At 33.3% G+C, this 14,247-nt stretch overlaps 1 long non-coding RNA gene across 1 annotated transcript in view; it reads left to right on the forward strand.

Annotated features, from left to right (window-relative positions):
* LOC128314273 (uncharacterized) overlaps window positions 1–11,174 on the forward strand; it is a 54,181-nt gene extending 43,007 nt beyond the window's left edge. Inside the window, exons 3-4 of the long non-coding RNA XR_008295758.1 lie at window positions 9,131–9,210; window positions 11,047–11,174. This is a non-coding gene — a long non-coding RNA (uncharacterized LOC128314273). The remainder of the gene's footprint in view (window positions 1–9,130; window positions 9,211–11,046) is intronic.
* Window positions 11,175–14,247: the final 3,073 nt, after the last annotated feature.

Genomic DNA, 14,247 nt, shown 5'->3' on the forward strand with positions numbered 1-14,247 from the left:
TTTAATTTCTTTTTAATGTTTATTTATTTTTGAAAGAGAGAGTGAGAGTGACAGAGCATGAGTGGAGTAGGGGGAGAGAGACACACACACAGAAATCCAAAACAGGCTCCAGGCTCTGAGCTATCAGTCAGCACAGAGCCTGATGCAGGGCTTGAACTCATGAGCCATGAGGTCATGACCTGAGCCGAAGTTGGACGCTTAACTGACTGAACCACCCAGGCACCCCTAAGTTCTTTGACTTTTAAATACAGCTCCTTTCATTGTATTATAACTGGTAGTTTGATAATTATGATACTGCAAATTTTTTATTGCTGAATCTAGTGAATATGTATTACCAATACTTTGTCTTTCCACTCATATGTGGTCAGTTTATTCCCTACCTCCATTCCCATTCTCACTCACTCTGATCAAATGAAATTTATTTGAAGTTCCTCTCTTGTTTCATTTGTTTGGTAAGATCATCACAACGGGGATGAGGCACATTGAGCATTTGGCACAGCGACAATCAACAATTTTTCATCTATAAGCATTTTACCAACGCTGACTTTGGAAGTGTGTCTTACTAAGGTTATTTATTCATAGATATCTGAATATAAAACATAGTAAGTGACATAGTCTCTGTTGGAAAATTGCTAAAGAGACTACTCACTAGGTTTAAAAAGCTGTAATGGTTAGTTTCACACAGTGGAGAACAGAAAAAATATAAAGAGACATAAGCATTTTGAAACATTCATTTTGTAGTGTCTAAAATTATAAGAACTTTATCAAATTGGGGTGTACCTATTATAATTTAAATGCATACCAACTCATGCTAATCAAGAGGAAAAGAATCCTGGGTAAAATAAAAGGACATATAAATCTGTAATATTTTAGCTTGTTTTGGCTATTGGGAATAGTTCTCCTTGGATCTCTTTGATTTATGCCTGACATTGTTAATTTTGTTCTGGACTATTTTCCCCAGGATGTTTGTATAGCAAACAGCCTCAGATGATAGAGTTAGAATCTCTTTCCGGGGAAGATAGCAAATTTATTTTCTAAAGAAGAAACCAATGGTAATGTTTGCCACTGATGCAAAATTTGCCATCAACCTCTCCTTTGTAAGATTGGGTTTTCCTAAGCTTCTGGTTCCTCTGCTATGACACACATCACTGTGTGTACAGAATTATTTAGACCTTTATGTATCAGGTCTTGGACAATAAGGAGAACTGATGTGATCTTGAAGCTCATGTTGCCTGCTGTGCCAGGAGTAATACGTTCCTTTGCCTCTGATGCAGGAATCTTGTAGCTTCTATTAGTATCTGTGAAACAGTGGCAGGCTAAATTGTTAGCTTGAGTGTAGGGTAAAATCTCAGACCCCTCACAGTTCCTGACAACTATAAACAGATGTATTCCCAGGATCTCCTCTACTACACCAAAATATATGTCTTCTCATGACTTCTTTTTCTAGAAGTAAAACTAAGTTGAGAATAGAAATATGCTAGTTTTTTTTTTTTTTTTTGCTAAAAGAACAAAGAAAAGAAAAAAAAAGAGGAAAGAGAATAGAAAAAAATTTAAAAATGACTTTTCATTTGTTATTTAATCATTCAAATCCAAAAAGTGTCTCCTTCATACTATGGACTCTTCAAGAAAATAGAGAACAGAGTGGGCATGGTACCACATTTATGGAGTGACTTTCTAGTTATACATTAAAAAAATTACAGGTGAGCATCTGGGTGGCTCAGTCGGTTAAGCGTCCGACTCTTGATTTTGGATCAGGTCATGATCTCGTGGTTTGTGAGATTGACTCCCTTTTGGGATCTGTGCTGACAGTTCAGAGTCTGCTTGGGATTTTCTCTCTCTTCTCTCTCTGCCCCTCCCCCTCCCTATTGCAAAATAAACAAACTTAAAAAAAAAAGTTACAGGTGATGATATGTACCATGAAGGAAATGAAGATGATTGGAGAGAATGTGATTAAAAGAGGGCTCCCTTAGTGATTTAAAAAAAATCTCTTCTTAACTCTTAGAGACTTAATCTGGGAGCATGGTTTATAAAAGAAAGCCCTGGATTCTGGAAATGGATCTGATATTTATTAAATGTGAGATCTCTGCAAGGACATAAACACTGTCATGTTGACAGCTTCTCTAATTATAGTACTGACATACTGTAAACATATTTTTAAACTGTAGAGGACACAAAAAATGTTTGATATTATTAGTAATACTTAACCTACCAGAATTCTGTTCACTTACTTTTATTTTTCAGCTAAACTTAGGAGTTGATATGACCATCCTTTGTTTTTGCCTTTATGACTTGGGAATTGTTTACAAGTATTAGTAAGCTTTCCTCCATCATAGAGTATTGTGGTCAAAGTCGAGCTGTCTTTTATAAATAAGGTCCTAATGTGCCTCTGGATCATTGTACTTTATACATACTATCTTAGAGTCATTTTGCAGATATGAGTGTAGGAGTTGGCTTTGAATGAACACTGTCTCGAACAAATTAAGGAAGCCTAATAGCCTTACCTCTTTTAGCTTACACATTGTTTTCTTTGATGTTTCTATCACCCTTGTTAAAAAAAAAAAAAAAAGCAGAGGGTGGGGGTATATAATTGCATTTCACTAAGCGGAATCTGGGCAATTCAGAAAGTGTCTGTACTATATGATTTACAACTTTTGAAGTAACTATTTTTACTTAATAATTCAAAGAATTTCTCTTATCATCACTTTGAATCTCCTCAGATCACAAGACCATGAATGCATAAACCTTATGGTCTCAATGTTGAAATCCAGAGACCTATTTTTTTATAAATTAAATACAATTTGAATTATCAATCTTTGTCATATAGAGGATGATGAGAGAAAAAAGGTATGCTTAATTTTGGATTTAATAAATGATGTGATATTATACATTGATTAAAATTGTGATGTTATAGACATTAAAATTCAGTTTTAAATTTAAATTCAATTTAAATTCAGATTTACTTTCATATTTAAATTCAGTTTTAATTTAAATTCAATTTAATTCAATTTATTTTCATATTACAGGTAAAGAGAATATAGTAAGAATAAATCAATAAAGGTTTTTCTCATCAATAATCAAAAAAGGATCTGTCATGATCACAAGAGTAGTGAAGTTAAAGTAAGATCTGTAAGTTGGGCTTTCTCTTTCCTTGTCAAGGGCCCTTCTAACTATTCCATATTTCACAAATGTGACACTTGCATGATATACATCAGAGTCATCTCTGGTACTTGTTGAAAATTCAGATTTCTAGGCCCCCAAAGAAACATGCTGACTCTGAATTTGGACAATGAAGCTTATAAACACGCATTATGATAAACATTTTTCAGGACTTAATGTGTGCTTAGAATGTATACAACCAGTGAATTAATTAACACATGAAAACAAAATGACTGGTCTACTGGAGTTATTGAGCACTTTAATTAGTATAAGTGAAAAAAGTACATAAACAATCGTATTTTCTTTAGAATTCTTTGATAAACTTATTTTTTATCTTTCAATGAAATTTCATTTTTTAATAAATAATTTAAAAATATGTACAAAATTCCCCAAATGTATATACATACACACATACACACATATCCTTAAAGAGCTCAGATGATATGATTCTATGTAATAATATATGAAAAATTATAAATGATAAATCATTATATAAAGGGAAGTAATTGAGAATCATTTATTTTAAAAGCATACTCCTGCTTATCAATTATTATATTTTATTTTATTAGCTTAATTTAATCAGTTTCTTAAACTTCTTTTGGAACTCAAAACCATAAGTTTGAGTCTTGGTTCTTTTCTAGTTTCTTTTTATGCTCTTCTCTAGGGTAATGTCCCTCAGCTTGTTCTTTTTAACTGACCTATAATTTCTATGTAGTGAATTGCAAAAAAAAAAAAAAAAAGTACATTTATAGTTGGATAAATTAGTTTCAATGGTAAAAATGCAGCTAAAGTTATTGAGAAGGAAAATATATTAGATAATATTTTAAAACAATATCCTGGCTCACAAGGAACACGCATGGCTCTGTGCAGTTAAATAATTACATTCCTGATAGGTTTAATTGTAAAGTCTGAGAAAAAGGAAAGATATTGTCATGATGTGAAGCTGAACACAGAAAACAAAAGAACAATGCAAGAGTAGTCGACGTAGGGAACTGGATAACAACAGCAGCTACAAAGACTAGTTTTGAATAGGCAGCTAAGAGAAGAGTTTTCTGCATCTTAGTCAGGCTGTGTAATCTAAGTTAATTTTAGTCCTTCCAATTGGGGTAATTTCATAATATGCAAATATTAATTAAGCATATGTATTTGATACTATCCTATCTGACAAGGATATACTAAAGGAAAAAATGATGGATATAAAATCTTTAGAAATCCCTGGCATATAGAAAGCATTTAGTAAATCATGTTAATTAAGATTATACAAATGACAAATGAAAATTAAATGTGCACAAAGAGTAATACAGGGCTCCCTAGAGGTGGTTCATAGCTACACAAGGATTTACAGTGCAAGGTAAGGGGACAGGGACGTTGATGAAATGGGGTTCTGATAAATAAGTTATTTCATACATGGATCCATAACAATATGTGCAGAGTAGAATGGGGAGAAAAATAAGAGCAAGAAGATCTAGCACTTCTTAATGGTTCTAATTAAAATTGTCATGCCCTAACATGTGTCTACGTTTGTGTCTGCACGCATGAGTGTGTCAGGATGGGCAAAGGATGTGAGGCAGCGCAGGGTTCAAAAAGAGGTTGGAATATGGAAGATGGGATAACGCAGGTAACTAGTCAGTCCATGGAGGTGGGATTAGGGCAGAAAGCTAAATCTGAAGGAAAAAATTACACTGACAATTGTGTGTCCTGTGACTCAAGAAACTTCCAGGAGCCCAAGAATCATTTCTGAGATCTTCGTTCCTGATCTCAGTTTTGATCAGCCGATGTTGATGACGTCTAGAGGATGTGACCACTGGTTGGCTCATGAGCTGGCCTCACCCATTTGGAGGCTCCTCACCTCTTTCCCTGTCCTTGGAATGTACATTTTACCCACTGTCCCCATACTTGAAACTACTTTAAGGACACAGCTTTGAGAGAGTAAGATGTTATTGAGCCCATATGACTGAACCAAGTTAAGGCTTCTATGTAAACTGTTAAGATTCTGGGGACAGTGCAGAGAACTACTACTCATCTTGTGGCTGCTCAAGACAAGTCTAGTATGTAAGTTCCATTGTGTGTGAAAACTGCCACCAACCAATCTGGTCTGCCTCTTTCTTTCACTCCATGTATGGGGGCCAGTTTCAGGTTTCACCCGGAGAACTCCCGAGTTTGTGACCCAGTGACAGGACAACATCTTAATCCGAACTCTGGAGATTAGAGGGACTGAATGAGTAAGTGATGTTTCAAGGACTGAGGCAGATTTGGATTAGGATGATTCCCTCAGTAGACTCAATTTAAGGCCTAGAAAAACTACAGGAGATCCTAAAATTTTGCCAATTTCTTATTTAAGGATTTAGTTATTACATATTTATTGACACTCTCTGATACTACTCCATGAAGATGGCTTTTCTTTTATTCCATTTGCAAAGGGGATTGGGATGTTGGATAGAAGGGACCATAGGACACGTTATTTATTGCCCAATACATGAGGTTTCCTGTGGGAAAGGGGATGGCTACAGAGGTCTGAATGTTGTCTACTACTATTCCTACATGTCATAGATATGCAATTAATGTGGCTTCACATTCTGTAGAAAAATACACAATTTAATAATTGTGTATAAAACATCTAGCTAATATAAAAAATGTTTTGAGAAAACATTGGGAGAAAAATATTTTAGAGAAACAAGCAGAATGTGACAGAAGGAAGAATATAGGCTTTTAGTATGATTTGAACCAGGTTCAAACAGATGGAAGAGTAATTTAAGAAGTAAAGTTGCATCATTCCTTTGCTTGTCCAGGCATCCCTCCAACCCTCCTCTCTTCCATAATCTAAGTTAGACTAAGTGCTCATAAAGCACCCTGAAATTCAAAGGTAACATTTAGGTATCTGCATTCTAGAAAAATCGATCATAGCAGGAAATGTTTCATTTTTTTCTTGTATCCCTTGAATCTCGGTGCCCAGACAAGAACCTTGAAACTGCAAAGAGCTTAGTGGATAATTTGTTCATTGTGAAAATAATCTCATCTCAACTTAGTTTAAAATAGGTAATTTTTATTCTTTTCAGTTTGTCACTTGCTTATTTAATTTGTGCCTCTTCCCTCTTGAGAGGGAAGTAGGAAGGAAATAAGACAAGTTATGGGATATGTGTAGTCACTTTTCTCTGTTAGAGGTTCTGAATCAAATTTGAATCTCACACCCCTTTTCTAGGAATGTTACTTGTCCTATCTTCTACATGAACACAAAATTCTGCTAGTAGTTCTATGATGGTGATGTAATGTTTAAATATAGCTTCCAGGTGAAATACCACCTCATCAGCGTGGTACATTTTCATGTTGAGAAGGTTTCCTCTTTTCCTGGGATTTCTAGAATCCATTCCCAAATGTGTTTGTCAAACACTATTTAACTGGAATATTCTATAGAAGTTTCTCTAGCTTTAAAGTTTTTATTAAAGCTAATAACCTTTTCAAAACTGAATATCAAAGTACATTTCATCTGTGGGAGAGGAATTTTTCACATATTCTTGCACACTCTAAAAATATAAATTTAAGCTTTGGTATAATAATTATGTGTACTATATCACTTTATGTATTACTATTCTCGGATATGTGCACATTTGCCTGAGGGTGTGTATAAGATGGTTAGTGTAAAAACATAAACAAAGTGGGAGGGTGATACCAAAGCATAAATGAAGAAACATTTAATGGAATGTTCTGCACTTGGTATTCTACTTTGAACAATCTATTTAGTGACAATTACAGACTTGAAATCGAGATAGAAAGATATTTCACTGTAGGCAAATTCTAGAAGTAATTGTGTGGGCCGCTTAGAACTGCTGCTGGATCCCCTTCTTGATTAACCACTGATGAGAAATTGTTGGTACCTTGTTCTCTCCAGGGGGCCATTTCCTTTGAATTTCATAAGTTCAAAGAAATTCCTATGATTTGATACATTTTTGAATATGAATAAAGCTCCTTATAAGCTTAGTGAGAGAGTCATATTAAGTCAGACCTCTCTATAAGAAAAAAAAAACCCACAAAATTGTCTTACAAGATCTAAACCTTAAAGCCCAGTTTCTTACTGAATTCTTGATACCTTGGTTGATGTGATCATCACAAATATTTTTTAAGTACTTGAAAAGGTGAACAAAATTTAAAATCTTTTATTTATGATTTGTCTTAGATGCTGCTGGGAAAGCTCTAATTATGAAAACTAATAATTTTCTATATTAGGAAACAAAAGTATGTTTGGTAAAGTGATATTTGTAATTGAAAAAAAAATGCTCATTTGTTGCTGTGTACGGACTATTTTCAGTTCCATTTACATGAAATCTCTAACTCTTAGAACTTTCAAAACCTGAAACCTACAACTTTTAGAACTTTTAGGACATTGGAAAATAGCTAAATAATTATACTAAAGGCCTAGAAGGAACTAGTTAAGTTTGATAATTTTGGAGTTTGAAAGTGATGTGTTATAATTTGTTATCAAGAATGGAAAGGTTGGTGCTTCTTTGCTGATAGTTTCGTTATCAGAGTATTATTGAAAGAGCAGTGATAATGCCTAAAACCTAGTGCCCACACACAAATTTTAAGCCTAACTGATTGGCAGTGGGGAATCAATTCTTCAATCTCTGATGGGAATACCAGGTTAAACAAAACCTTTTCTCCCCTGTTTGATAGTTAAGAGCTAGGAATTTTAAGATCTTTATTGGGCTCAGGACACAGAACTGGTTGAAGATTCTGGTAATGTCTCCACTGTAGAATCTCAATAAAGAAGCTAGAATATTTTACCTTAAAACTTATTTTAAAGGGGTAAATTAAGAGAAACTGTTAAATGCTAAAGGTTTTGAAGCAGTCTTTCAAAAGTGGCTTTCCTTTTTATTGTCGAGCCAAAGATGATTCCTGTAACCATCAAATCTAAACATACAGTCCTAAAGGTAGCAAAACAACAGGGATTCTTTAAGCACTATATGTGCATTTTATCACTTACTGATTTGAACCGTAATAGCTGTAATAGTTATATGCATACAGTTTCACATAGCCCTTTCACATCATTAGTCAGTGTAATAAAAAGATATTAAGTTCCAGGGGAAAAAAGGATTAGTAAAATAAATTCTCAAATTTCAAAGAGTTAACAGTTTAACCTGAGATATATGCTAAATATACAAATATAGCTTGGTAAATGTCATGATAGTGTTATATGAGTATGGGTGGAGAGAAAACTTAATTATTTCTGGGGAATATTATTTATTTTATGTGATCCTCCTACTAATATGATAAAGGTTCCCTACAGTTTATTCAAGGCTTTTCTCCCCATATTATCTGCTTTTTCCCTCATGATTTTAAACCTTGACTAGAAACCGATTCCCTCACATCATCACTAAAGCATGGTTAAGTGTCTCCCTTCCTAAAATACACATAAAAGTGACTCAGACTCAAGTTCTTGTTCAGCTACTTTGGCACCTCTCTCCTTTCATGACCACCTACTGTTCTTTTTATTGCTAACTACACTGTCTCCCTCCCGTTTTTCACATTACTTATTCACTCATCACACCCCTCACTGTGGTTTTTGCTGCCCAACATTTTAGGAAGCTAATGCCTACACCAAAAACAATTTTTTAAAAAAGGAGCTCTGATATGAGAAGCAGTTTGTCCAAAGTCAAATAAATAGCAGAAGGTAAGCAAGATCTCTGGATTCCAATGTTGCTTCAGAAAATAATTTATGTGTGAAATAAAAAAGGTACATATTATAATGCAAATCTGTTGAAATTAAATAAATTGAAAATAATTTGCTTATTTTCAACACATAGCCCTTTGCTCCTGCTCACTGACATATAAACGTATCCATGTAGAAAACATCATGTACATTTAAATTTTAACAATACTGATAATTTAAAACATGTCAATAAGAATCAAGCCCATAATCATGTATAAAGCTGTCAACGACTTTTTACTATGCTTAAATTCAGGTCTTTGTTGTTTACAGTGACCTAGACGACTATGTTTGTTCACCTTTGCCTTCATCTCTGACCTCAACTCAGGCCACAAGAGGAGAAGAAATACAGGGTGAGTTCCATGGTAGTTATGTGGAACCAGAACTGACTCCATGTGGCAGCCATTTCTGACCCACTGTGATGGTATAAAAAGTCACTTAGGAAACAAACTCAGATGACAAATGGTAAAAAGATAAATTGACTTTTGGATATTAGGATTTTAAGAAACTCTCTATATGCCACAGCATAATATGCTGTTTTGATAGATTAGTGAGCTTGTAACAGCAATTTTCCCAACTCAGTGCATATGATCCAGGATAGTGATGGCAGCAGTGAGGCTATACCTTATACCCATTCAGGAGAGGTCAATTTCTAACATAGCAAATATCCAACAAATACTTGTTGAAAATGAATTAAAAAGTGAATTAATAAAAATTATTTGGTATCCTTGAAATAAGTACAGTTGATTTGGGTGATCACAAAATTAAGGTTAGCATAAGAAATTTAAATTATATTTAATTGTATTTCACTAGACAAGACCCAGTTTTAGATTTTGTTTGTCCTAGACAGAATTATCATGTGTTCCTTTGGGATTCACCATTAAGTAAAGAATGCTGCTGAGACTACTCTAAAAATTACAGCAAATTATCACAATTAAAGGGGGTACTTTACAAAATAATCCGTAAAGTTTATAATCTACCCTTCAGAATTAAAAAAAAATATTTTTAATAGTAGGTTGTTTTTAAAGCAAAGAGTTATTTAAAGTTAAGTATATTCAGCTTGAGTTTCTTTTGTGACCTTTCTTTGAGAGCACATCATTTTAGTTTTGTGTGAGGTTTAAAAAAAAAAAAAAGGAAATTGGGATTAGAGATATTATCATGTATGCAGAGACACCATTGGTAGTCATCTCACAGGTAGGATTGACAGCTGGAAAGAAGGGTGAATAAATGGCAGTTTTTCATTTGAAACTGTCTACTTCTCTCAAACTATTCATCAAGAGCAAGATAAAACATTTTAGGATATTTTTATTTAAGGAGAAATACTTTCTGTGATCTGTGTTCATTAATAAAATGATTGTCAAATATAGTAACAAAAATAGAAGGTACTACTGAATCAATGTATATGAATCTGGTTTGGAAAGGTAAGAAAAGGGGTAGAAAATGATAAACAGGGTATCTAAGAAAGATGGATTCAAGAGTTAGAGCAACTGGTTTGGGAATAGCAGTGTCAATGAGAATTTTTTTTGTGTTTTTGTTAAGCTTGGAAAATATCTATGCAATATATTAGAATACCCTTAAATTAATCTTATATAGAAAATTATAATTCCTCAATTATTATAGAAGTATATTTTAATTTTTATATGTTTCAGACTTATTTTAAAATCTTATGTAGTTAAAATTATCTGGTTATACTTTGTCATCTTAAGCAGCATTGTGAAATACTGCTATTATTTAAAAATATTCGTTCATTAAGAAGTCATATTTTACTCATTTCGATTCTAGTTGAAACAAAAAGTTATAGTGAGATAATGTAGGCACTAGATATTTACTCCATGGTTCAATTTACAGGGTACTCTTCATGTATATATGCTTTTTTACTCTATAATAACTTTGTGAACTTGAGCTTCATTTTGCAGAAAAGAAAACTGAATGGCATAAGTAATAAGAAAAGGAACTAGATATAGAATTGAGAGCTTCTGGCTTGGTAGGTCAAGGATATTCAAATATAGCAAGTTGCAAGGAGTCCTTAATACATGACCTTGATGGTCAGTAAATCGGAGTTTATAGTTCTGCCATGAATTAACTGTAAACCCTTAAATATTCTAATTAACCTCCTTAGACAGTAGATTCTTCACTTGTAAAATAATAAGATTGGTTTAAACATTAGTTCTAATTCCTACTGTCTCTAGAATTATTCTGTGTGGCTGGGGCCCTACCATCTTCATGTACATCTAGTGGGTGTGAGGGCATCCAATATAGTGACACATTTCCCCACTTATGTTCTGAAACAACTCAACCAGGTAGGTAAGTAAAGAGCAACACGTCATACTTATTATGTGTGAAGTTTTTGAAAGAGAATATGGTTTATATTTGTGGGAAAACAGACCCAAGTGAACACCCTAAGATGGATTATCCACCAATAACTACATTGAATTGGGTCAGCCATTCCCCATTTTCAGAAACAGAATTTGCCTCTTATATTATTTCTGCCATAGATGATGGACAGTGAAAACTAAGTCTTCTCTTTTCACGTCCCAGTTAATAAGGGGGGAAATGGAGTAGGGAGTAAAGCCTTAAATGACTGGAAACTTACTTTCTCATACTCAGCAATTGGATAAATGCTCTCCACCTTTATTGTGTAAAAATGAATGGTAAGAGAAAAGCCAGAGAGAGATCCTATGTTAACTTGTGTTCTTCCTCTTGAAATGTCGAGTGAAGTATATTTTCTTCTTAATATTTTGCTTAGATTGGACCTTAAGTTATATATATATATATATATATATATAACTTAAACCTAAACAAGTCTATACTTAAATTCATAGAAGAAAGAGTAAAAATCATTGAGTTTTAAAAAAATCAGACTAAATGTACTTGTTTATCCTATTTCCTTCTTATGGTTTGGTTTTTTTCTATAACAATTTCAATTAAATGTGATGATAGTCAAGGGCCTTCTTCCTTACTTTGAAATTCATTTTTCTGTTTATCGTAATTAGCTAATCTCTCCACATTCACTAAAAATAGTCAATTTTATTACATGTGTGGTATCTAAATGTCTTCTTGTGTGTTTACCAGATTTTAAAGATTTACTTGATTTACTAGGTTTTAAAAATTGGTTTTTATAGGGGTGCCTGGATGGCTTAGTTAAGCATCCGATTTTGGCTCAGCTCATGATCTCATGGCTTGCTAGTTTGAGCCCCGTGTCAGGCTCTGTGCTGACAGTTCAGAGCCTGGAACCTGCTTCAGATTCTGTGTCCCTCTCTTGCTCTATTCCTCCCTCACTCATGCTCTGTCTCTCTCTCTCAATGATAAATATTAAAAAAATTTAAAAATAGGTTCGTATAGATGTTTTCCTTGTGTATGTTAAATTCTTCAGTTTTGCATATGGATCTTATTACAGGTTTGAAGGAAAAATATAAGTTGTATTTTTCTGATCAATGCTTATTCATCTCTTAAACTATGGAAGATAATCTTGTATCTTATTCATAGCTTATTATTAATTGGTCTTTTCATAGATCAAAATCCAAGAAATAGTTCATTGCCTTTTTGCTTAGCATGTTAGAGTACAATTCACAATACAAAGCTTGGAACTGAAATAATATCTTTCACATTTGTTATTCTCTGATATTGACTTTTAAAATCTCATAGTCTTCTTGCTTATATGAGACAACAGAAAGTTATTTCCTCCAGAAATTTCTGGTTACTAAAAGAATGAAAATATATATGAGTGGTAGAGCAAATAAGGAAAAGGAGAATTAAGACAACCAAGAAAGTAACTAGGGATTTTAGGAAAATAAATATATTTCTATAGACACATTTTCTATTTGAGAGTAGAGAATGAAAAATATTTATAAATTACACATAAGTATATAATATTGCTAAGAATATAAATATTTCCCCTAATAAAAATATTTATTGAACGTACATAATCTTTTAACCACTGTGTTCAGGCATTGCATTCAATATAGTATGGTCTTGTAATTCAAGGTGGAGGGACAGACACTTGAGATAACAATTTAATATATTGAACTGAACTTTCTAACAGAGGAATACTCAGAATGCTATTGGGCTCAGGAGATAGATACCTATTCTACCTGAAGTATTAAGTTATGAAAGAGTGGAAGAAATTCAATAAACACTTGCTGTAATAGATTCTTAAAATGAGACTCAAAGAAAACTAAAAAATGTTGTCTAGACTTGCTGACTAGATAGAGATGTGTGTGTGTGTGTGTGTGTGTGTGTGTGTGTGTGTGTGTGTGTATTGTACAACACATAGCTAATGGTACAGCTCAGCTAAATAAAAGTATTTTAAACATCAGGCATTAAAAATAAAGTCTATTTATTGAACACTGGGCTTAACAAAAGGAAAGATGGACATGACATCAGTTGTAATTTGGCCTTTTATTTCTCCATGCTACTGAGCCATTCTATTTCATTACAGTATGGCTACTAATGGATTTGATATTAATGATCATTCTTGGACTATCATTTAGTAGCTCCAAATCTTATTTTCGAGTCATTTGATTGTTGTTAAGAAGGAGGGAGCCTGGGATTATTGAGTCTACTCTAGAGCACAGAGATTTTCTCCTATGTTTTCTTCTAGAAATTGTACAGTTTTAGCCTTTAAATTTGGATATATTTAGAGATTTAAAGTTAATAGTTGTATAATGATGTGAAGTGTTAATGTTCTCTCCTTCTCCCTGGATGTTCAGTATCATTTCTTTTTTTTTTTTTAATGTTTATTTTTGAAGAAGAGGGAGAGAGAGAGAGAGACAGTGTGAGCTGAGGAGGGCAGAGAGAGAGGGAAACAGAATCTGAAGCAGGCTCCAGGCTCTGCACAGAACAGGCTGTCAGAGCAGAGCCTGATGCGGGACTTGAACCCAGGAACCATGACATCATGACCTGAGCTGAAATCAGACACTCAGTTGACTGAGCCACCCAGGTCCCCCATTTTTAATTTTTTAAATTTATTTTTATTTTATTTTATTTTATTTTATTTTATTTTATTTTATTATATTTTATATTACTTTATTTTATTCTATTTTATTTCAATATCGTTTCTTGAAATGATTTCCCTTTTTCAATTTAATTTCTTTAGTATTTTTCTGGAAAATCCTGAAAACATATAATTGGGTCTTTTTCTGGAATCTATTTTGTTCCTTTTGCTAGTGTCTATCCTTTTGCCAATACCATGTTTGCTTGATCAGTGTAGCTTTGTAATAATAACTCTTGAAATCACATTATATAAATCTTTCACATCTCATTTTTCTTCAGACGTTCTTTGTCTATTCTAGGTTATGTACATTTCTATAGAAATTTATATTTAGTTTGTCAATTTCTACATTGAAAAAATGTCTGCCAGAATTTTTATTGTGATTAAATTGAATCTGTAG

Source organism: Acinonyx jubatus, chromosome A1 (genome assembly GCF_027475565.1).
Source record: "Acinonyx jubatus isolate Ajub_Pintada_27869175 chromosome A1, VMU_Ajub_asm_v1.0, whole genome shotgun sequence".
Lineage (NCBI taxonomy): Eukaryota > Metazoa > Chordata > Mammalia > Carnivora > Felidae > Acinonyx > Acinonyx jubatus.